The sequence below is a fragment of the Clupea harengus genome, chromosome 8 (assembly GCF_900700415.2).
Source record: "Clupea harengus chromosome 8, Ch_v2.0.2, whole genome shotgun sequence".
NCBI lineage: Eukaryota > Metazoa > Chordata > Actinopteri > Clupeiformes > Clupeidae > Clupea > Clupea harengus.
Genome location: NC_045159.1, coordinates 12,710,642 through 12,733,371, shown reverse-complemented (window position 1 = coordinate 12,733,371; position 22,730 = coordinate 12,710,642). Strand labels below are relative to the sequence as shown.

General features: G+C 44.9%; 1 long non-coding RNA gene across 1 annotated transcript; it reads right to left on the bottom strand.

Annotated features, from left to right (window-relative positions):
* Positions 1–989: 989 nt before the first annotated feature.
* LOC116221597 lies at positions 990–9,577 on the bottom strand. The gene is made up of 3 exons (XR_004164201.2): positions 9,216–9,577; positions 5,817–5,857; positions 990–3,739 (listed from the first exon to the last, which is right to left on the bottom strand). It is a non-coding gene; the product is annotated as an uncharacterized LOC116221597 (long non-coding RNA).
* Positions 9,578–22,730: the final 13,153 nt, after the last annotated feature.

Sequence of the window (22,730 nt, the reverse complement as noted above, 5' to 3'; positions counted from 1 at the left end):
GCATAATCTGAGTTTTTTAATCCATCACACTGTGACTGGGTTCCAGCTGCCAGGCCCACTCCCCAAATGCCCCCCATCTGACCTTTAGTGAACATGTGTGTGCGGAGCATAGATGTGTGTGTGTGTGTGTGTGTGTGTGTGTGTGTGGTACAACTGTTTTTGGGAAGAGTGGTGTGTGTGTGTGTGTGTGTGTGTGTGTGTGTGTGTGTGTACATGTATGGTACTGCTGTTATGGATTATGTGTGTGTGAATGTGTGTGTGGCTTTGAGAAATGACAGACAGCAAGGGGGAGATTATGTATAAAGAAACAGCTGCTGTGTGAAGAAAAGAGGTACATCTGAAGTGAGAGTGTACGCGTGTCAAATCTAAGAGTAAACGTGTACGTGTGTGTGTGTGTGTGTGTGTGTGTGTGTGTGTGTGTGTGTGTGTGTGTGTGTGTGTGTGTGTGTGTGTGTGCTTGTGTGCTTGTGTGCACATATGAGCACACAGCCTTTGCATATGGTGTCAAGTTCACCAAGAGAAAGCGAGTTTGCCATGAGGGAAAATACATTTTTCAGGAGGGGAATTTCCATGCTATCGAGAGCGAGGTCATGTGTGCGGAATGGCAAGCGTGTGTTCAGTGGTTTATGTAAAAACTTACAGTGCAGTTACTCATCCGCCTTCACCCTCGTCATGTTTTCATACTGTCAGTTCATCTTCCACATGTAAAGTTGAATTGTTCACTGCTGAAGAAGTAATGTTTTGAGTAGGAAATATACGACGAGAAAAATACAGCTTTTGTTTATTTGCCTCAACTGACCTCTCTTTCTAAATCAAGGAGAGGAATGAACCACTGAATGGAAATGTTTCTGAAGAATTTTCGAGCGGTAAAAAGAGTGATGAGATTTCTAAACCACGGGAGGAGATTAAGAGGGCTTGCTACTTTCTCGGAGAGAGAGAGAGAGAGAGAGAGAGAGAGAGAAGACATACCAGATGTCTCCAGTGAAATATGTTCAGTGGCGTTGCCTGACCCACACGTGACCTGGATCGTCAAGCTGCCCTCCTCAACAGAAAAATAAACCTCCTGGCATAAAAAAACTTCATTCAACAGCTGCTTAATCGGAGAGGAGCGAGACACCAGAGGTCGTGGCAATGAAACGGGAGTGAGATAAATGGTCAGTAAGTGACCTCATGAACACAGTCCCTCTTCGTCAGTGACCATACTATCTCGGATGTGCTAATAAACACCACTCTAACCCAGTTAGTAGTGGACTCTTGAAGAGATACAAGCCAGCGCTACATGCTATCTGGGAACACACACACACATGAATACATTCCCCTACCTCTCCACAACAGCATGGGAGAAATCGGTCCTAAGCAACACTATTTGCCAAACATTCAGTCTTTTAGGAGAGCCCTGTACAATTATATTGGATTCTTTTTTTGTAGCAAATATATTAGCTTTAAAATACCAAGAATTAGGTTTGGGTGCAGTAGAATTGGAATTCTGTGATTTGTAATTATTAATGTGTTAATTAAGTCGGTGATATCTCTGTATTGTGGACTTGAGGGCTTTCAAGTTCTAAATCTCCATATGTGATTGGATATCAACTGTGACATTAAGATTTCCAGTTTTTAATCTCAAATTCTAAAAAGGATTATTTACTCAGCATATTGTTTATGTGGCCAATTTTAGATGACTCATTGGTGCCAAATCATCTTACTCCACTGTATTTGTGGGCAGGACAGGTCTATTTAGTTTTGGAAAATGAATCCAATCACCAAAATAATCTGCTTCCTTTGTTATGCATACGTCTTCCTTAAAGTGATGCTTTCGTATTGCACTTTCTGAGTGAAAGTAATGTCTTGTAATCTGGTTTCCAGCCTTAGTAGAAAAAACCTAGTATAAAAGATCAAGGAAAGATAAGAGGGCTGTGCCGTTTACATTTAATTCAGATGACCTACTCCAGGAGCATCTCTACCGGCACGTAGACTAACATCACATGACCAGAAACGTTTCTTTCATTTGCAACACTCCTTAAGAACCTGAAAGCCTCTCGTGTCGTAAACAACAGCAGTGTGTATGTGTCAGCTTTGCTCCTCTGACTGACACGGCAGCGCGTTTGATTCGCAAACCTCAACTGAGCAGGCACATCAGCCGTGGAGCGTTTTTATTTGATTTATTTATCAACATTTCCAAGTCTTCCGAGGTGGAAGGCCCTGTGGTCCACAGAGTGGCGTTGGGCATGGAGGAAGAGGAGGAGGAGGAGCAGCAGCAGCAGAGGAAGAACACATGGCACGTCGTCAAAACCCATTTCACATTCTGTCCGAACAGCATAAAACACTAAAGCTTAACCCTAGATGACACTTCAGGGATTAACGGAGCACATGTTACCAAACAAACAGCGGAACATGAAGCGTTATGCTGGAAACAAATATAACCCTGAGAGATGCTGAACACTCCAGATCCTCATCGGTAATCTGCACGTAATCTGTTTTGATGTGTCTCAGGCCTTTGCCAATCACAGAGATATGGGTTCAAAGAGGACACATTTCTTCAAAGAACTTTAAGCAGAGGAGTATCTACTATATTTAGATATAACATACAATGACTTAAGGCTAGTTTATGGACTATATAACCACATTTTGGCATTCACCAGGACTATACACATGTGTGCATGTTCTTGATTCCTCACGCAACCGTTGTAAACTTTTAAAACAAACACAGACATCAGTTTTTTGAGTCCCTACCAGAATGTGTGTGTGAGAGAGAGAGTATGTGTGTGTGTGTGTGTGCGCGTGTAGTGTCATCTGCATTCTCTTCACATACAAACTAAATGACATTTGCCCTTATCTCTCCCCCTCTGTGTTTACCTCTAGTCTACCCTGTTGACATGTCACAAAGCAGAGATAGCTTCAGCTGCAGTATTAATGCTGACCTCAGCAGCCTTCAGTGCAATGCGGCGACTCCAGCTTCAATCACATATTTATGTGTGTGCGTGTCTAATTAATTATTGAAATGTTTTATTGGTAAACGGCCAAGACGCTATGTTTCAAAAGTCTGAGTTTTTTACGCTTGAGGAGACAGGGGTGTTGGGAACGTGCAGTGCTTCTTGAGAGCGAGCCCATGGAGTGACGTGAAAGCATATAGAGGCCGCAGCCACAGGGGTATGGAGAGGACAAGTTCACGTGAACATGTGTGCACGTACATATATACGAACAAGACTGTGTGTGTGTCTGTGTGTTTGTGCGTGTGTGTGTGTGTATGAGGTTGTGAGTTGGTTTCTGTAATAATATAAAGATATCTACTAATGTGAGTGTGTACGGGTTTGGGTTTTGTACGTATATAGAATCACAACTCTGCGTGTGCCTGTGTGGGTTTCCATGGGTGTTGATAATGTGTGTGCATGTTTGTAAGTGAGGACATACTCTACATATAATGGTTTTTACAAGTCACCTGTCTCCACAGTGCCTGCCAATCCTATCCCCGGCCATTGTCCATGTTGCCCAGTTGGTGCTGGTTCCGGTGTACTGGGCGGGCACCATTACCGTGGTGTGGTCCGCTTTCACAGTTGGAGTCAGGGGACCTGATCTCTCTCGGCGTCAGACGGGGAGCAGGTGTTCGCCAGCTCTAGCTCCACATCCCCCCTCCTGATTTTTTCATTTCAAACTCCATTTCTCACGCTCTTTGGCCGGGACCTTTTCTATTTCAAAGTCCATTTTTCAAACACCTCTGCCTGGCTTTCGTCCCCTGCAGCTTCTTTTAGTCAGAGACAGAGACAGAGAGAGAGAGAGAGAGAGAAAAAAGAGAAAGAGACAGATAGGGAGGCAGACAGGAACAAATGAAGAAGAGAGTAAGAGGAAGAGTTAGATTGGAAGAGAGAGCGAGGACCAGATTGATGGTAAGGATTGTCGGCACTTAGAGGAGCACACACACCCACACACACACACACACACACGTACATATATAGACATGCACATGTATCACATAATCTCACAGGCAGTGGCGGCTCCTGAAAAAATTCTCAGGGGGGGCAATTTTTTTTATAATGATTAAGGCGACCCATTCAGTAAGTACATTAAGTTAGCTGATTAACTCATACAGCAATACCTTTTTGTCCACTATTGGCAGCACACAACAGTAATATGTCCCCTCTTGCTACATAGCTGGAGTAGCAAGTTACAGGTGGAAAGCTATGGAAGAAAGTTGCATCCAGTAGCCTTCATAAGCAAACATGATGTGGCTCCACATTAAATTATCCCACTTTTTCATTATCCACGTGTCTCAAATGTTGTATGATGTAACATAGCTTAACAGGACACATGATATGTCCAGTAACATCATAAAGAAGGGGTAACATAAGTCAAAAACAACAATATTTATTGACTGATCTTGAAAGTATTGGCTTACAAAAGAAAAATAAGTCATCACATAAAAAATTATTCAGTGGTAGTGCAAGAAGCGAACTGTGAAACACACTGTGAAACCTATGAAAAGTGACAGTGGTATATGAAATACAGACCGCATTAGCCACGCGATTTTCTTTCGTTCCAATTCTTGGATGTAGGATTTCCCTCCCTTTGTAGAAACCTGTTGAATGGATACATTTGGTCTAGGAAGTCCTAATTGTTTTGTTGTCAATTTATCTTCATTAGTACGCCGACTAAAAAGGAGTTTCTGTCAAAGAGCGAATCGAGTTATTGCACTGGACAGGGCAGCCATCTTGACAGAATATGCCTCCGTCGAAGCTGTATGACGTTGGTATAGGCTTTTACGTCCACTACTTATGACAAGACCAGGAGGGGCGAGCCCTCCCGGAAGCCATAGAGAATGCATTGAGAGCTCTGTTTTGTGAAAAAAATGGATTTAACATGGGAGTCAATGGGAGAGGTCTGGGGCGATTTTCATTTCGCCCCAAATCGCCCCAGAAGGGGTGGGGCCATTTGAAGCACGACTTTAGGCTGACTGAACGACTGTTACCTGATTCGACAATGACATACAGAGGCAGATCAGACGGTCTAGTGGTAGAATCCGACAGAAAAAAAAATTATTACATTTAAATGTACGTGTCATTTACGCGACTTACAATGATATTGCGTTTATACATAAGGAGTTTTTTTTTTTTTTTCCCCCTAGGCAGTGCGTCGCCCCAATCGCCCTTATGGACGAGCCGCCCCTGCTCACAGGAGTGCACTAGACCTACATGCAGAAACAACACCTGCATACCCTTGATAAACCTAAGCAGTTGTGAATGCATTGAGTGGTCTTAAACACACACTAATTACATCACTTCTCCAATTGGTCTGGACCCTTTACTTCACACTCGTCTGTCTGTTTGTGTATGTGTGTCTGTCTCTCTCTGTCTCTCTCTGTCTCTCTCTGTCTCTCTCTGTCTCTCTCTCTCTCTCTCTCTCTCTCTCTCTCTCTCTGTGTGTTTCTCTTTCTGTGGAGATGGCAGGGCCTTGTGCATGTGATGATTCTGTATTAAGTGAGCTGACATGTTAAAGCGATCTTCAGAGATTATTAACCCTGTCCACTCTTACATTTAGGGCTGTCAGGACTCTTGCTTGCAACTCGTAACCTCGCCTCTTCACAGTCTCTGCCCCCAACCTTTCAATGCAGCTTCAAACACATGTGTGTCTATAGTTCATGAGCTATTTTTGAGTATGACTGTGAGTGTGTGTGTGTGTGTGTGTGTGTGTGTGTGTGTGTGTCTGGTTGTGTGTGTGTGTGTGTGTGTGTGTGTGTGTGTGTGTGTGTGTGTGTGTACGCATATGAAACATCATCTAAAAAGGGCTAAACCCTTTTTAAATAAAAAATGTCATGCTTGGGACACCTTTCCTTTCCTGGCGTAATGGTACAGAATGACCTCCCGCTCTAAATTATTCATGTTAAACAAAGGACAGGGAAAGGGAGATGAAGGAAAAGGGAGGAGTCGCCAGAGAGAAAGAGAGAAAGCGAGAGTGAAAATAAGAAAGAAGGAAGGTAAAGTCAGTTTTATTCAGTCATTAGTTTCTTTCGTTTCAACAAAGTGTTGTCATGCGCCTCATAAACATTTAAAATACACAACATCGTTAAACAAACAACAGTAAGAACAACAACGGAAAATCAACTGCATGACCTTAATTACCCTTCTGAACCATACTAGCCATGTCTGTTGGTTCACCTTAAATAATTTATTTCCCACAGATAGTTTTTAAGATGTCTCCACATACAAACTGGTGCCATCGAATAGCTTTTCATGTCCTCCCCTGGCCTCGAAATGTTTGTCCACGACTCACAAGTCTCAAAAAGCTGTTTATCTAAATAACACATTGCTCTTGTCCCACAGAGCTTTGATCAAAGGGGGGCATGAGAAGAAAACCCATTAACATCGGCAGCATCCTATGATTATGTTTTTTTTTTTATTTAACTATGTCGGCTTTGATAGCATGTAACATGAATACACGGGGGGTGGGCATGGCTTCTCCCCTCGCCACGAAGGTTGCATTTATTCATTTCAAGGTGACAGTTGTGAAAATTGGTCGACGAAATTGTCAAGCATTCTCAGCTGTAATCTTTCTGATTGAAAATATAAAGACAGACAGATGCGGGCAATTGTACTCCCACAGAGAGGAAGAAATGTTTACCGTCTTGCCCCCCAGAAAACAAAATAAGCATAAAATCGTGATGTTGTTCAACGCTGCTCTCACTCTCCCTCCCTCTCTCTCTCTCTCTCTCTTTCTCTCTCTCTCTCTCTCTCTCTCTCTCTCTCTCTCTATTTCCCCCTCCAAGGCTGAAACCCTTTCATCAGTAAATCTATACTCCGCAAATGTCTTCCAGTCTGTCTTAAGGGTGACTCTATGGCTGCCTGTCATAGCCTTGCATTAATATTTACTCTGATGCAAGAGGACAGCGTGGCAGGATCGGTGCTCTTTGAGACGGCCACAATCTGTCTTCAACTGTCACTGTCTTCCCCCAGAATAGCTTAATGTGAAGACACTGAAGATAATACATGAAAAGGACCACCCAGACAACCCTCAGCCTGATGCCTGTATTTAGCATACATTAAGCTCCTTTTCTCCCCCCGAAAACCCCCAAAAAATTATAAATAAAAACAGTCCTCAAAGACCATGGTTGGGACATGACGAGCAGACATGGCTTGCGTCAAATGTCAGTGGAGGTCTTCAGCTTAATCCCCAGATGCAGAAGGCAGAAGCGTTAGCATGTCAGCTAACAACTCTAGATGCATGGTGTTGATAAACCTCACTGCTGTTGTCAGTATAGTACAGAAATATGACTGAACATGGTTTACTCATCTTTGGCATTAGGAGCTAGCAGAGTTGAGCTCAGTTCAGACACATCGCGTGCGAGGGTCACTTCTGCTAGCCAGCTGTTTAAGCGCAAACACAATTATGACATTGTGCTGAAAATGGCTGCCCTAATGAAATTGGACTATAACATAACCTTGTTAAGAACATCAGCAAATGTTCAATAATTCCCTCAGATGCCTCTGCCATTGACCAGACTGGGTTTGCTGCATGGCTGTGACACGAAGCATTTTAGTTAAGTTGATCACATTAAATCCGGAGACATTGACCTTTGCCAACTTAGTCAGACAGTGGACGGCTAGAAGTGAAGACTCAATTTCTGCTTCCCCAACCAACACTATGCATCAGACACTTGCCTTGGCCTCTTTGGTGGGAAAAGTCATCATAATTATTCTTGTTTCTCTCTCTCTCTCTCTCTCTCTCTCTCTCTCTCTCTCCATCTCTCTCGCTGCATTTCTACAGATGGGGATTAACATGATTGCCACTGAGGGTGCATGGTTGGTTAGAGACAGATGCAAAACATTATGTATTACATTACGCATAAAAACACATGCAGTAAACACATACTACCTGAGAGTAGATGTAGTCATATACACAGTTGCAGTATTTTAACACACACACACACACACACAGAGAGAGAGATGGATGCTGACTCTCTTCCACTGCTCTCTTCCAAACTCACACACTTCACCAAGGTGGAAAAACACTTTAATTAAAACTAGATAACGCATCACAAATCATCAGTATTTCCTGAACGATTCACGTCTGACGTGTTTTGAATGAGTGCTCTGACGGACTGCGGGCAGTCACTTCTCTTTGTGGTTCTTCTTTTGTGATTAGCATTTGAATTTTGGCCCCTATTAATTGTTTACGGAAAGCTAATTAAAAACACATTCATTATGGGGAGCAGCCGAAGGCTTCTTTGAAGGGGGAGGGGGGGGGGGTGTTGGTGCTTGACGGGGAGAGTTTGTTTTGCCTGCACTGCATACAAAGGTTAAAGTGTTTGTCTCTGATGAGTCAGTCAGTAGTCAGACAGGTGAGGTGTCAACCAGTGTTGGCCCAAAAAGCTTGACTGACTGGTGTTTGTGTGTGTGTGTGTGTGTGTGTGTGTGTGTGTGTGTGTGTGTGTGTGTGTGTTTGTGTATGTTTGAGAGAGAGAGACTGTGTGTGTGTGTGTGTGTGTGTGTGTCTGTGTGTGAGTGTGTTTGCTTGCTTTCTTTCTGCATAAGGCTTTCTATCAGGTTTTTACATGAATCTGAGGAAATTCAATTAAACTAACAACACCAAAATATATTGTAATACTGAAATGATGTTTCTGACCCTGAATAGTGGAGACCCACCCAACAGGCTTCAGGTCAGACAAAAATGATATTACAAATCTCTCTCCCTCTCGTCCTCCTCCCTCCCTCCCTTTCTTTCTCTCTCTCTCTGTATTTATCTCTGTATCTGTATGTGTTCATTCGGGTCCAATCATGTCACGGTTTATTGAACTAAACTTGTTGGCGCAGAGATACAATAATGTGTGTACACTATAAATATTGACAAGCGCTCCATCCGTTCTAAATTGTGCGCCGCCGTCATTTTTATTACAGTGTGTAAAATCACCCCAAAGAAATCAGCTCTCAGCCCAAATGAAATGTTCCCTCCATTGTTCCAATTCCCTTTTCTCCCATTCACCGTTCCTTCTGGTGTCCGTGAGAAATCTGTGACTATTCCTGCAAAGGTAAATAACGTACAATAGCCAGAGGAGATTAAACACTGCACGAAAATGTCATTGGTTTCTCTTCCAATATGCTCTGTTTGGCCTGCCACTTGTTTGACTTTGCCTGTTACGAGGTGGCGAGCACCATTGTTTCCCCGGCACAGAGTGCACACACACACACACACACACACACACACACACACACACACACACAAACACTCACCGTGAACCCTGTGGTTCAGAAGAAGAACCGTTCCCAGCGATACACGTAGAGCAAGCAAGCAGATGACTGAGTCACCCGAAACAGACTTAGATCATTGAGGAAGGCAGCGTGAGAGTGAAAACTAGACTGATGTTGCTGCTTCTGCTGTCATGTAGACAGAGACGCAGGCTTGATAAGACAGAGAGAGCAGACAAGTGTAACTGATTGACTGACTGAATGACTTACAAAGCTGTAGATAGAGACATGAAGACAAACAGAGGAAGGAAGAGACAGACTGACAGGCCAGATAGTAGAGACACCGAAAGTTCAAATACACCCAACGAAGACAGAAAACGGTATCAGACCGGTTAGCACAAATGCATAAGCAGGCTCCAGAGTTTACACGCGTAGCTACAAAGACTAAAAGACAGTTACATTTACATTTACATTTACATTTAGTCATTTAGCAGACGCTTTTGTCCAAAGCGACGTACAAGGGAGAGAACAGTCAAGCTAAGAGCAATAAAAAAGCATGGTGTAACAATAAGTACTACTTTACATGAGAATTAGAAAAACAACAACCTAGAAAAGAGGAAAAAGAAGTGCAGGAATGTAACTGCTGAAGTGCAAGTTAAGCGCTAGTCAGGTGCCAGTTAGGAGGGGAGGTGCTCTCTGAAGAGTTGGGTCTTCAAAAGCTTCTTGAAGGTAGAGAGGGACGCCCCTGCTCTGGTAGTACTAGGCAGTTCGTTCCACCAACGTGGAACTATAAATGAAAATAGTCTGGATTGCCGTGCTTGCACGGACGGCAGTGCCAAACGACGCTCACTAGACGAGCGCAGCGTCCTGGGTGTAACATTTGCCCTTACAAGAGCATTTAGGTAGGTGGGAGCAGAACCAGTAAGCACTCTGTAGGCAAGCATAAGTGACTTGAACTTAATGCGAGCAGCTACTGGCAGCCAGTGGAGCTCGATGAGTAGCGGGGTGACGTGTGCCCTTTTCGGTTGGTTGAACACCAGACGCGCCGCCGCGTTCTGGATCATCTGTAGTGGTTTCACCACGCAAGCCGGCAGGCCCGTTAGGAGGGCGTTGCAGTAGTCAAGGCGGGAGCTCACCAAGGTTTGCACCAGCAGCTGGGTGGCATACTGGGTTAGGTACGGCCTGATTTTGCGGATGTTGTATAGCGCAAAGCGGCACGACCTGGAGACAGAGGCGATGTGGGCCGTGAAGGTCAGTTGGTCATCAATAATGACCCCGAGGTTTCTTGCTGTTTTGGATGGAGCAAGAGATAAAGAGTCAGTATTGATCTTGATGTTGTGGTGGATGACCTGTTTGGCTGGGAAGACCATCAGTTCCGTTTTGGCCAGGTTCAGCTGAAGGTGGTGATTTTTCATCCATGTGGATATATCAGCGAGACAGTCCGAAATCCGCGTCGAGACCGTGGTGTCCTCAGGAGGGAAAGACAGAAACAGTTGAGTATCATCGGCATAACAGTGGTAGGAAAAACCATGCGAGCGGATGATAGGGCCCAACGAGGTGGTGTAAATGGCAAAGAGAAGTGGTCCCATCACCGAGCCTTGGGGCACCCCAGTGGTGAGGCGGTGAGGTACAGACAGCTGACCTTGCCATGACACGTTGAACGAGCGCCCAGTGAGGTAGGATTCAAACCAGGAGTGCGCATTGCCAGAAATGCCCATACTTGACAGTATGGACAGAAGGATGCGGTGGTTGACTGTATCAAACGCAGCTGATAAGTCAAGCAGGACGAGAGCCGAGGATTGAGCTGCTGCTCTAGCTGTTTTTAAGGCCTCCATTACAGACAACAGGGCTGTTTCGGTGGAGTGACCGCTTTTGAAGCCAGACTGGTTCGGATCGAGGAGATTGTTCTTTGACAGGAACTCGGTGACCTGTTTGGAAGCTGCCCTCTCAATGGTTTTAGATAGGAGCGTGAGAAGTGAGACCGGTCGATAGTTTTCCACCTGAGTGGGATCGAGAGACGGCTTCTTGAGCAGCGGCGTTACCCGAGCCACTTTGAAAAGAGAAGGAAATGTTCCAGAATTAAATGAAGCATTAATCACCTGTGTTATTGCCGGTAAGACGGCAGGCGATATGGCTTGAAGGATGTTGGATGGGATGGGGTCCAGCGGGCATGTAGTTGGACGGCTACCTGTTAGGATTTTGGAGACCTCACTCTCGCTGAGAGGGATGAAAGAAGGAAAAGATGAGCTATTGACGGTTGCGCCCTTAGGGGAGGGGGACAGTTGGTCGAACTGTTGCCCGATGGCTGCCACTTTCTCTGTGAAAAAGGAAGCAAAGTTATCAGCAGTGAGGTTAGTAGCTGGGGGGGGAGGAGGAGGGTAGAGCAGAGTTTTGAAGGTGGAGAATAGTTTCCGAGCGTCAGTTGCACCGTTGATTTTGTCATTGAAAAAAGTCTTCTTAGCAGCAGTGATGCTGGATGAGAAGGAGGCCAGCAGTGTCTGGTAGCTTGCAAGATCGTCCAGCGCGGCAGATTTGTGCCACTTTCTCTCAGCCGCTCTGAGATTGGAGCGCTGCGTTCGGAGGGTATCACTCAGCCACGAATGAGACTGGGTAGATCGAGCAGGTCTGGTGGAAAGTGGACACAAGCTGTCCAAGCATGAGCTCAGAGTGGAGCAGAGAGCTTCGGTGGCATCATTGACACCTAGTGAGGAGAAAGTGGATAAAGGTGGAAGAGCAGAAGAAACCAGAGAGGAAAAGTGGGTGGGAGAGAGGTTGCGGAGGTTGCGCCGGAACGAGACCATCGGAGGGGGGACAGAGGGTTGCTCAATGAGCTGAACATCGAAGCAAATGAAGAAGTGGTCCGAGCAATGCAGAGGGGTTACCGTTAGGTTGTCCGTGGTGCAGTTCCGAGCAAGGATGAGGTCAAGCTTACACAGACAGGGTAACAGTGGACACACACTGTGAGTTGCATTCAGACAAAACCTTACCCAAACCTACCCTTCAATGATGTGGTGTTTGGTGTAACCACAACTAATTAACTGTTCTTGACCAGAGTTAATTGCATGGTGGCAGACTGGTTTGACTGTAGGCCCATTGAATGGCAGATTTGTACTCCCTGTGTATATCAAATTTCCTGTTTTTAGCTTTAAATTGACCTTGAATCTTTGTGGCACACACACACACACACACACACACACACACTCACACACACAAACGCACGCACACACACACACACACACACTTACACAAAAATATATTCCATTGCTCATTGCCTAGAACTAAAACAATTTAAACAAAAACAAATCCAAATAAAGCAACAGCAAAATAGTGGAATCGTGGAATTAGAGAGGAAAAATTTACTATAACTGTGAATATTCAATGGTACCATGAAAGAAAACCCTCAAACACTGTTAAGGGGGATCAAGCCACCCAAACCAACCCATCCAGTCATCAGGCAACTATGCACCCGGAATTACAGGAACATAGCAAAGGGCCACATGCTCTGGAATGTAGCCTGTTAAACGGCCCTCTTTTTTAAATGCTTGCAGTACCTGACTGCATGTATGTTTAAGCAAGCAAAACTCTATTGTCAGACCGGACCACAATGAATAGAACGAGTCTACACGCATCTTAAAAAATGCTGACACAAGAGTGTCTTTTATCATCATGGGCAAAACAGATGATGGTGCCGTGCTAAGTGCTATCTCGCCACAAGCACATTCTGACATTTAGAGTGGCCATTATTCAGCAAGGTATTCAGCCGTGTGAAAGAGAAAGTGCAGGTGACAAGTGTGTACACTGCCCACTACTTACATGAGTTAACTGTCAATTGGAATCAAATCAAGCATCTGAAAGGCGAGGACTGTTTAACGCTTCTTGTCCCTCAGTGTGCGCAATACTGCTGTCATCTGGTGTCATGTGAAAGGCCATCACACAGATGGTGGGAACACGTTACAATGATACAGTTGTTAAAAAGTGCTTTAAGACAGCTACGCCCGACGAGAATTAAACCAGGGTTATTGCCCCCACCGGTGTCACCTCTACTACCCCCCCCCCCCCCCCCCCCCAAAAAAAATCATATAAAAAATATAAAAAATATCATAATCATTTTATCAGGGGTTATGAGGATACTATTCTTGAAGGGTTGGAGTTTAGCTTGCTCCATTTAATTTAATCAGAATAAATTGAAACGAGTCAAGACGTTTTACACCCAGAAGTACCATAGTGTAAATCATAAAAGCCAGGAAATAAGGTTGCTTGTGATGAATAAGTATGCACTCTGTAATGTGGATGGATGGGCTGGCTATTGTTATTTGTGTTGCCTAAGTTATTTACAGGTGGGGTTGTTCGAAGTTAATCAACTACTTATGGATAAAAGCATCTATGAAATGCATTGGTTTGGCTATTCATAGTCTGATGGAAGTACACATACTGTAAGTATTCATGCAAGATCATGTGATAGTGTCATTAATCTGTATTCTAAATGAAACCCTGTGCAAGTAATGTCAAATAATATGCCAGGGACCCTTAAACTGAGGTCAGGGGATAGAGGGTGATGAAAATTGTTTTTGCCCTTTACTTTCTACAGCCCCCCCCTCCACCCCCACCCCCACCCCCCAAACACCACCAATTCCCCCTTTCAGACAGATAGACAGACACATTTGGTTGTCAAGGAAACCAAGCTTTTGTCTATGCTGTTGCCAGGTGACCAGTTGTCATAAAATCCAGAGGGCTGAATGCTGAGTGTCTGATATGAATCTCTCGCTCTCTCTCTCCTCCCCTCTCTCTCTTTCTCCCCCTTTCTGTGGCTATGTCTTTGTCAGACCCCATTTCAAGTGCCCCTTTTTTCAGTCTCTATTTTCTCCCACTGCATTGTGTCTCTGCTGCATGTGGCTGTGCTCTATTTTATTTGGACACCCTGATGGCAGGCACATGATCATTATTGTATTACACCGCTATTGATTCATGTGAGCTGGGTGCATGTGATGATCCGGGTAGAGTGAGGATGGGGTGGGGTTGGGGGTGGGGGGGTATGGGGGTAGGGGGCTTTTCTGTATGTGGGCAACAAGTGCTGGTGCCAGTATCTTATACTCACCAGCAGAGGGACTGAAGTACCAGCAACCCACTCCACTTCCAATCAGCAGGGAAAGGACCTGAGAGTGAAACACCAGGCATAGGAAAATGACTCACTCTACATCTCTTTCTGTTTCTCTCTGTCTCTCACTCTCTTTTTTTCTGACATGAGCGCACACACACACACACACACACACACACACACACACATTCTGCCACTCTTACTTTTGCCACTCAAACAGCTCTGCGCAAACGCATTGCCGCAGACAGTCCTTGATGTGCAAACAGATGCTGAATGCTGGGTCACTACCATCGGAATAAACAACCAGCTCGGGCTGTCAGATGGTTGCTGTGCTGTGCTGCACGTCTGAGTAGAGTGATGGAGGCTGTTCGCCCTTCAGTTGACACAGTTTAGGAGTGCGCGCGGCTCAGTTGGGTAAATTTGGCTAATTCTGCTGTTGTGCCGCGGGGAGCAAGAGCCACATTCCAGCTGACTGAACTGGGTTAGGACAGAATGTAGGGCAAACTCCCAAACCACTGCTGCTGTTCACTCACACACACACACACACACACACACACACTTATACAAAAACACACACACACTTTTACACACAACCACACACACACACACACACACACACACACACACACACACTCATACTCGCACACAGTCACTAACACACACAGACACACACCCACGTGTAAACGCATAGCCACACATATATACCATGGATAAACAAACACACGCCTAAGTTGGGACACAAAAACACACACACACACATACTCAATTTACCCACATAAATGTCCTAGCCACTTTTGCCACACAAGCATCAAGCAGTGTAGCCAAGCATCAAGACACAAACACAGGCCCAGCACCTACTGAAAATACACACACATTCACACTCCTACCCACATATAGACACACACACACACAGACGAACACACACACACACACTCACACACACACTTAATAATCGCACAAGCACGTTTAGGCCCTAAACAGCCATGGTGACGGCACGCCCTCTCATAGAGCCGTAAACACTCTGAGAGTGAGCGTTCTGCTGATTGTCTACTGAGTAAATATTTACCCTGTTGCCCTCCAAAATCCCACAGAGTCTTCAAAATCGTTGACTCCATTTTGGCCATGCCTAATGTGGAAAGTGTGTGATGTGTATATGCAGATGGCTGTGTTTATCATATTCCAAACACAAGGAGGTAAACAGTGAAGCTCTTAATGGAGAAAAAATAAAACGAGAATGAATGAGAGAGAATGACAGGAAGAATGCAGGTCGCAGAGGGAGAAAAATAGAGAAACGGAATGAGGGTTTGAGAGAATATTGCAGCACAACATTTATGCCTGTGCTTATATGCAGTGTTGGGAAGTAGTGAACTACATGTAATTAATCTAGTTGTACATTTTGCAGTAGCTTGCAGTCAGTAAAACTACATTCATATTTGCATTTAGTATTTACAAGTACATACAAGTATTTCATATTATAAAATTGTAAAATAGTATATTTAGATCCCTCTTTTGCCCTTATTTGTGTAGGTAACCTCTGAAACAACAAACAGTTTTTAGCCATAAAAGGAAATTAATGATTTCAATTTTTTAATTTACCTTTAGTTCTCTACCGCTTTTGACCAGCCACGCCCCCTTTTTCTTTCATCCTGACCACTGTGAAGGCATGTCCAAGCAATGCATTTGGCCTGCAGCCACCACCACACACTTGACCTTTGTGGTGTCCTGCATGTGCAAAAGGTTGAGCGTTGCATGCTATTTTAGAAGTAACCTGGCCAACTGTAATTCTGCTTGGTGCAATACCCCCACCTGGACTAGTTTCAGGAGGGCAGGTGTCAGATTAATGGAAACTGTATACAAAACCAAGGCTGACGTTCCTTACACTTTCCCATGAGTAGTGTTTTTTTTGTCTGTGTATGGCCTGTGAACAAGTACAGACATTTTTCCATAAACTCAGTTGAGTGGCATTTTTTGCCAGCATATAACTTTTTGTATTATATTTTGTTATAATTTCGTGCCAATGTACATTGTCAATTTGATTATTTTTTTACAAAGTAGTTTGAACTACTTTTTGTAAGTAGCTTTAGTTAACCAAACTGGATTTCTCCCTAGAGTATCTTTGCTGTAGTTCAACTTCTTCCAGTGTGATGTAATTAGTAGCTTGCAAAGCTATGCTTTCAAAGTAGCTTCCTCAAAACTGCCTATATAAGTGAGAAAGAAGAACAGAATAATAATAATGTATATATGTGTGTGTGTATGTGTGTGTGTTTGTGTGTGTATGTGTGTGAGTGTGTGAAAGGGGCAGAGAGAGAAAAAAGAGTGAGAGAGTCAGCAAGAGACAGACTGAGAGAGACACAGAGAGAGAGAGAGAGAGAGAGAGAGAGAGAGAGAGAGAGAGAGAGAGAGGGAGGAAGGAAACAGACATGTCAGGATGAATGCGCAGAGACACACGCACATGTACTGACTGAGTTTACTGCCACTGCCGATCTAACAATGACACAGATAGACAAAGAGGCACGGGGACGGATTAGCAACAAAAGCCAAACTTGTGCACCGAGAGAGAAAGAGGGGAACACAGACACTGACGCATTCCTTCTCTCTCTCTCTCTGTCTCACACACACACACACACACACACACACACACACACACACACACACACAGACACACACACACACACAGAGAGACTGTGTAGTTGCAGCTAACCAGAGGGATTAGTGTGGTCCCATAAAAGAGTTTAATATAGTGCTTTATAGAGTCTCACTCCTATGTCTGGGGAGCTGCTTGTGGTGTTTTGCGTGATGCAGTCATCATTGTTTATGGCTCCTTGACAAAGGAGGGTGCACATTTACACACACAGCTGTCATCCTTTGAAGTTCTCAGTTATTTATGTGTTCGGAAAGGTATTCTTTTTTTCAACATACATTAATAGTTTGTGTGTTTTAGTGTATACAGTGATGACGTTGAAGACGGGAAATATAATAAATATGTAGAATGTTAACAGTGTGTCATGTAAATTCGTTGTTTACTTCATATGATACATTGTGTACACTTCCCTTCCATCATATAATGCAATGTAATCGACATGTCAACGCAAGTACCTTATCCTGTCATAGGAGTTTTTGTAATGATATGTATTGCATAGGCTGTAAAAATTGTAAGAGCTGTCATAACAATTACTAATAATTATGAAAGGACATTGTTATGACATTGGAAATAACCTGTCATGGTGACTAATGATACGATATGGCATATGCCATGACATGGTGATGTCAATCTTGTGACAGCAGGATCAACAAAAGCAGCGGGGAAAAAACACACTCATTCATAACGTCAACATCATACATAAAGGCATTTGTGAAAATACTTACACCTAATCACACGAAACATGGCGAAACATGTATGGGCAGAGGGATGAGGACAGGAACGTAATAATAACTCGGCTGATGCCGTTGTGTGTAGTAGGCTACGACTTCTGCCCGCTCATACTATATGGGAAATAGAGCGCTAAAGATCACCGTGCCCTGATTTGGCAGTTTCAAAAAAGATCACTGGATTATCAGCATGACTTGCGGTCTATCACCAAGAGGAACCAACCCGGAAACTAACAGCGCTAACTGATGATCATGACACATCCGCTACTGCGTGAGGAGCAGCTGTCAGTAATTGACTTGGCTGCTAGCGTAGCCAAACCGGGCCAGTTGTCAGCACAAGTAGACACCAATGCATTCATTAGATGAGTGCGATAATTCTCCATCCAACCATGATTGTAGTTGTGCTCCATGTTTGTTTATTTATGACACTTAGGAAATGACACAAATGTAGATTCTTCATGACACAGTATTTAAAACGCAACAATGAACCCAAATAATTGACATCTATAATTAAACGTTTGAAATGTCTGTACATATTCATCTTGTGTGGCAACTTTCATGTGAGTATAATTGAGATTTTACTCTCAAGAAAAGTTTCCCAGTGAAATATATTTGCAAAAGAAGTCAGATTATCCATTTCCTGTAATGATTCTCTTTAAACATCAAATGTGATGTTTGTCTAGAATGATGGTAAAATAATAGATGGTTTAGCTGCTCATAATAAGCCATGTTCCTGAGGCTTTTCCGATGTCGTCAGAATTCACTCTGCCCTTGGACCATAATGAGAGCTGAAATGATAGGAATAATTATTTAATTTATTTTCAGTCAGCGAGAGCGTAAGAGAAGGTGGTGGTGGTTGTTAGACTGTGTGTGTATTTACTGTGGTGTGAGACAGGCCTGCAGTAGTCTATGCTGGACAGACTGCTAATGCTACAGGGGTGGGGTGTTGTGCTCTTCTGGGAGAGGGTGACCTTTGAGAGACAGAGCTTATTGGGGCATGTGTGTGTGTGTGTGTGTGTGTGTGTGTGTGTGTGTGTGTGTGTGTGATGAGGGGGATGTGATGGTGCTTGGCCCTGGCTGAGCCAATGCAGGCAGACACTGACAGCTGGGGGTGGGGGGTGCTCTTTGAAAAGCCAAAATCCAAGGAGAGGGGCTGAAAGTGGACACCACATGTCAGTGCATGTGTTTGTGTGTGTGTGTATGTGAGAGTGTGTGTGGGCGAGCATGTGGGGATGTGTGTGTGTGTGGCCGTTTGTTCATGTGTGTATATGTGCTGGGGGGTTAGTGAGTTGGGGTGTGTCTGTGCTTCGCTTTCTGCTCTGGAGGAGGAGGAGGAGGGTTGTACGGTGCGGCACATCTGTTCAGAAGCCCAGTAGGGTCAGAGCACGTCTTAGATGGTATTCTGCAGAATGGGTGTGAACCACCCTCTCTCTCACACTCACTCTCTCACACACACACACACACACACACACACACACACACACACACACACACACACACACACACACACACACACACACACACACACAGACACATACACACACACACAGTGGAGTCGAGACAGGGGGCAGCCAGGGAGTGGCCACCACAGAGTGGCAGCAGGAGCCCTTCTTGCCGCCCACTAATACACCACTAATGATGCCAGTGCACAATGCGGGCCGTGTAATGGCGGCCAGCGATGGAAGGTCACGGAGCGTGCGGTGGCCCCATTGTGAGCGGGCGTGCGTTGGCAGGCAGTGCCTCCCTGGCTTAGCCACAGTAATGAGGACCAGAAGACAGCGGCCGTGCCAGGAGCGGGGAGACCGGTGCTGGGGAGGGCCGCCGGTCAGAGAGGAGGGTGGGTGGTGGATGGGGTGGGATGGGGAGTTCTGAGCGGAAGGGGTAGAGGAGAAGGCTGAGGGCAGGGGGGAGAGAGAAGAAAGGAAGGGAGGGAGGGAGGGAGGGAGGCAGAGGGGTAGGCTGGTCCAAATAGGCCCAGGACTATGGGAAACTTGACTTCAGCTCACAGTGTGCGCTGCTTTACCTCTGTGGTATTTACATCAAAAAGCAGAGCAATGGAAGTGTGCGTTGGGAAAGGTGCGTACAAATAATTCAGAAGCTATACGTCAGGCGAACAAAGGGTTCTTGTAAAAAAAAAAAAAAAACTCAACTAAGCAGGCGAAGATCCAGACACACAACACAAGCACAAGCGCACACACACACACACGGCTGACTGCCTCCATGGTAAGCTTCCTTTGCAATTTTTGTTCCACAGCCGACAGGTTTTGTTTTGGGGAGGGGAAGAAAGAAAGACCCACAAAGACCTTCTCTAGCCTCCCAGCACGCCCATTCCAACAGCGGCAAGGTCAAAGGTCGAAACCAGCACAATAAAAAGAGAAAGAGGAGGGGGCCTGGTCGGGGTGAAGTTCATTCACATCGAAAGTCCCATCCTGTGGTCCGTGCTAAAGAAAGGACGGGTGGGTGTGTGGGGGGGTCAGCTTTGCCCAACTGATTTTGTTGTTTTGTGGGGGTGGGTGTAGGCGGCTATCATGATAGATGATCACATAATCATAATAGGCTGGCGTGGGAGCTGGGTGCACTCTCTGGAAATGGCATTACTGACAGCTGATGGAGGCTTACATCTTATCATGAGTGTATACTGTATGTGTGCATTTGTTTCTGTCTGAGTGTGGGACAGAGGCGGATAGAGAGAGAGAGAGAGAGAGAGAGAGAGAGAGAGAGAGAGAGAGAAAGAGATATATAGAGAGAGAAAGAGAGAGAGTTAAGAATCATTGTCAGGGCTAGTTGAGAGTGTGATTGTGAGCGGGACTGCTTGTTCTCATGGAAATGAGCGCGTTTTGTGCTTGCGAGTGAGAGAGGAGATAATTAAAAGCCATTGTTATTGCACAGACACACTCATTGCGGACTCTCGTCTCTCTCAGAGAGGATGCTAATCTTTTGCGAGGATATTTGTGTGTGTATGTGTATGTGTGTGTGACCTACACCTCTGAGGCAGTATGCCACACTGATGGAATGCTGACCTAGAAAACAGATGAGGGATAATCCTGACAAGATCAAAAATCTCATTCTGTCACAAGAGTGATGCTACTATGCTGTATTTGTGACTGAGTGTGTGTGTGCCTGTAAGTCTTAGTGAAGTGGTTACATTATTACATGTGGCAGATGACTGTGTGCCAGAAATAATAATGGTCTCTCTTTATATCCGCGGCCCATTTTGTGTCCATAAAGTATGAGCTCATACTGTTGATGTTTAAATACATAAATAAGGTTTGGATCCCACCCCAGGTGATTGTGTGAGGTGATTATTAAGGTTACAGTGAGCTAACAGCTGGTTAATGGTTAGTGTCAGCTGACAGGTATCTAACAGTTTATGAGGATTTATCTTTAGACCGTCCAGAATTGAAAAGCCAAATTAATCGCAAAAGAAAAATAAACCAGACACTTCATAAACTACAGCTTCCATCTGAGTTTAATAATGTACAGCAGTGGAAATGCTCTGTCTCTAAGTGTTTGTGTGAAAGGCTGTTAATACAGTCAACAGGCCCCTTTCTACCTTAAGTTATTACACTGTACTTTGTCATATTTTCCCCTTGTTATGTGAAGGTGATATCACTCACAGTAAGGGAACACATTCATTTACCCCTCAGGCTGTCCAGTGCATAACATATACAATACACATACACAATACTCGAGGCCTGATTTTGATGGGTGATTACCGAACCACGTTTTCCTTGGCTCTTGTCCCTTCAGGTGGAGGTCCGTCAGAACTACTTTCAGCTGAGGGAGAAGACTACCAGAAGTCGCTCTTTCCTCTTCTATCACCTCTCCAGAATAAATAAAACTGTCCTTCTACCTTACCTCTTCTCTCTTCTCTCCTCTCTTCTTCTCCCCCCTCCCCTCAGTTCTGAGCAGGTCCACCTGTCGTGTTGGAGAGCGTGTGGCAGATGCGCAGTGTGGCGGGCGTTTGGCGCGTCACTGCGCACTGTGTGCCCCCCCCCCCCCCCCAGGCTGCCACGACAGGGAGGCATCAAACAGCTGCTGACTGCTGGGTATTATTAGACCTGAGAAACAGCTCTATCTCCACTCTCTCTGTCTTCTATCTCCACTCTCTCTCTGTCTGCCTTCTATCTCCACTCTCTCTCTCCCTCTCTCCATCAACGCAGAGATGGTCTCTCTGCCACCAGCAACACCCAGTGCCCTCCAACAAGTAAATAAATAAATGAAAGGGGGAGATGGAGAGAGACAGAGAAAATGAAAGGAATTAAATGAAAGCAGATTCCAGGCTACTGCTGGTGCTTGTTTTTTGTGGGTATAGATGCTGTGTGTGTGTGTGTGTGTGTGTGTGTGTGTGTGTGTGTGTGTGTGTGTGAGGGGTCATCTGAGTTGTTCTTCAGCGGAGATTTTACTGTCCCTGTCAAACTGTCTGTCTGATTTGGAATGAAAATGACATGGAGCTAGACACCAACTGTTGATGTGGAGAGGAGCCAGAGGATACTGAGGGAGAGAAGGAGGGAGAGAGAGAGACAAAGTGAGAGAGAAGGAGAGAGAGAAGAGAGAGGCAAAGTGAGAAAGAGAGAGAAGAAAGAGAGCGGCAAAGTGAGAAAGAGAAGAAAGAGAGAGGCAAAGTGAGAAAGAGAGAGAGAGAGAAGAAAGAGAGAGACAAAGTGAGAAAGAGAGAGAGAGAGAGAAGAAAGAGAGAGGCAAAGTGAGAGAGGATGCAAATAAGGGAAGTAGGAGAAGAGATAAATGCAGGCGGGAGAATAAAAGAGAATAGAAGAAAGAGGGAGCAAGTTCAAGGAGAGGAGAGAAGAAAGACATACTGAGAACGGCGAGAACAGAGAGAAAAACAGAGAGAGAGCGAGAGAGACAAACTGCGAGGCAGTGATCACACAATTAAAATGCCAATGATGTCACCCTGTGCTTACAGCAAGGCAGCAACCAACCCTGACGAAACTGTCTGCTGATAAACAATAGAGAGAAAGAGGCCTGGGAACACGGAGAGAGGGAGAGAAGGAGAGAGAGAGAGAGCAATCAGGTGAGACAAACAAGGCCCCTCTTAGCCCAAACATACACACACTGTTGGCTAGAGCTGGATA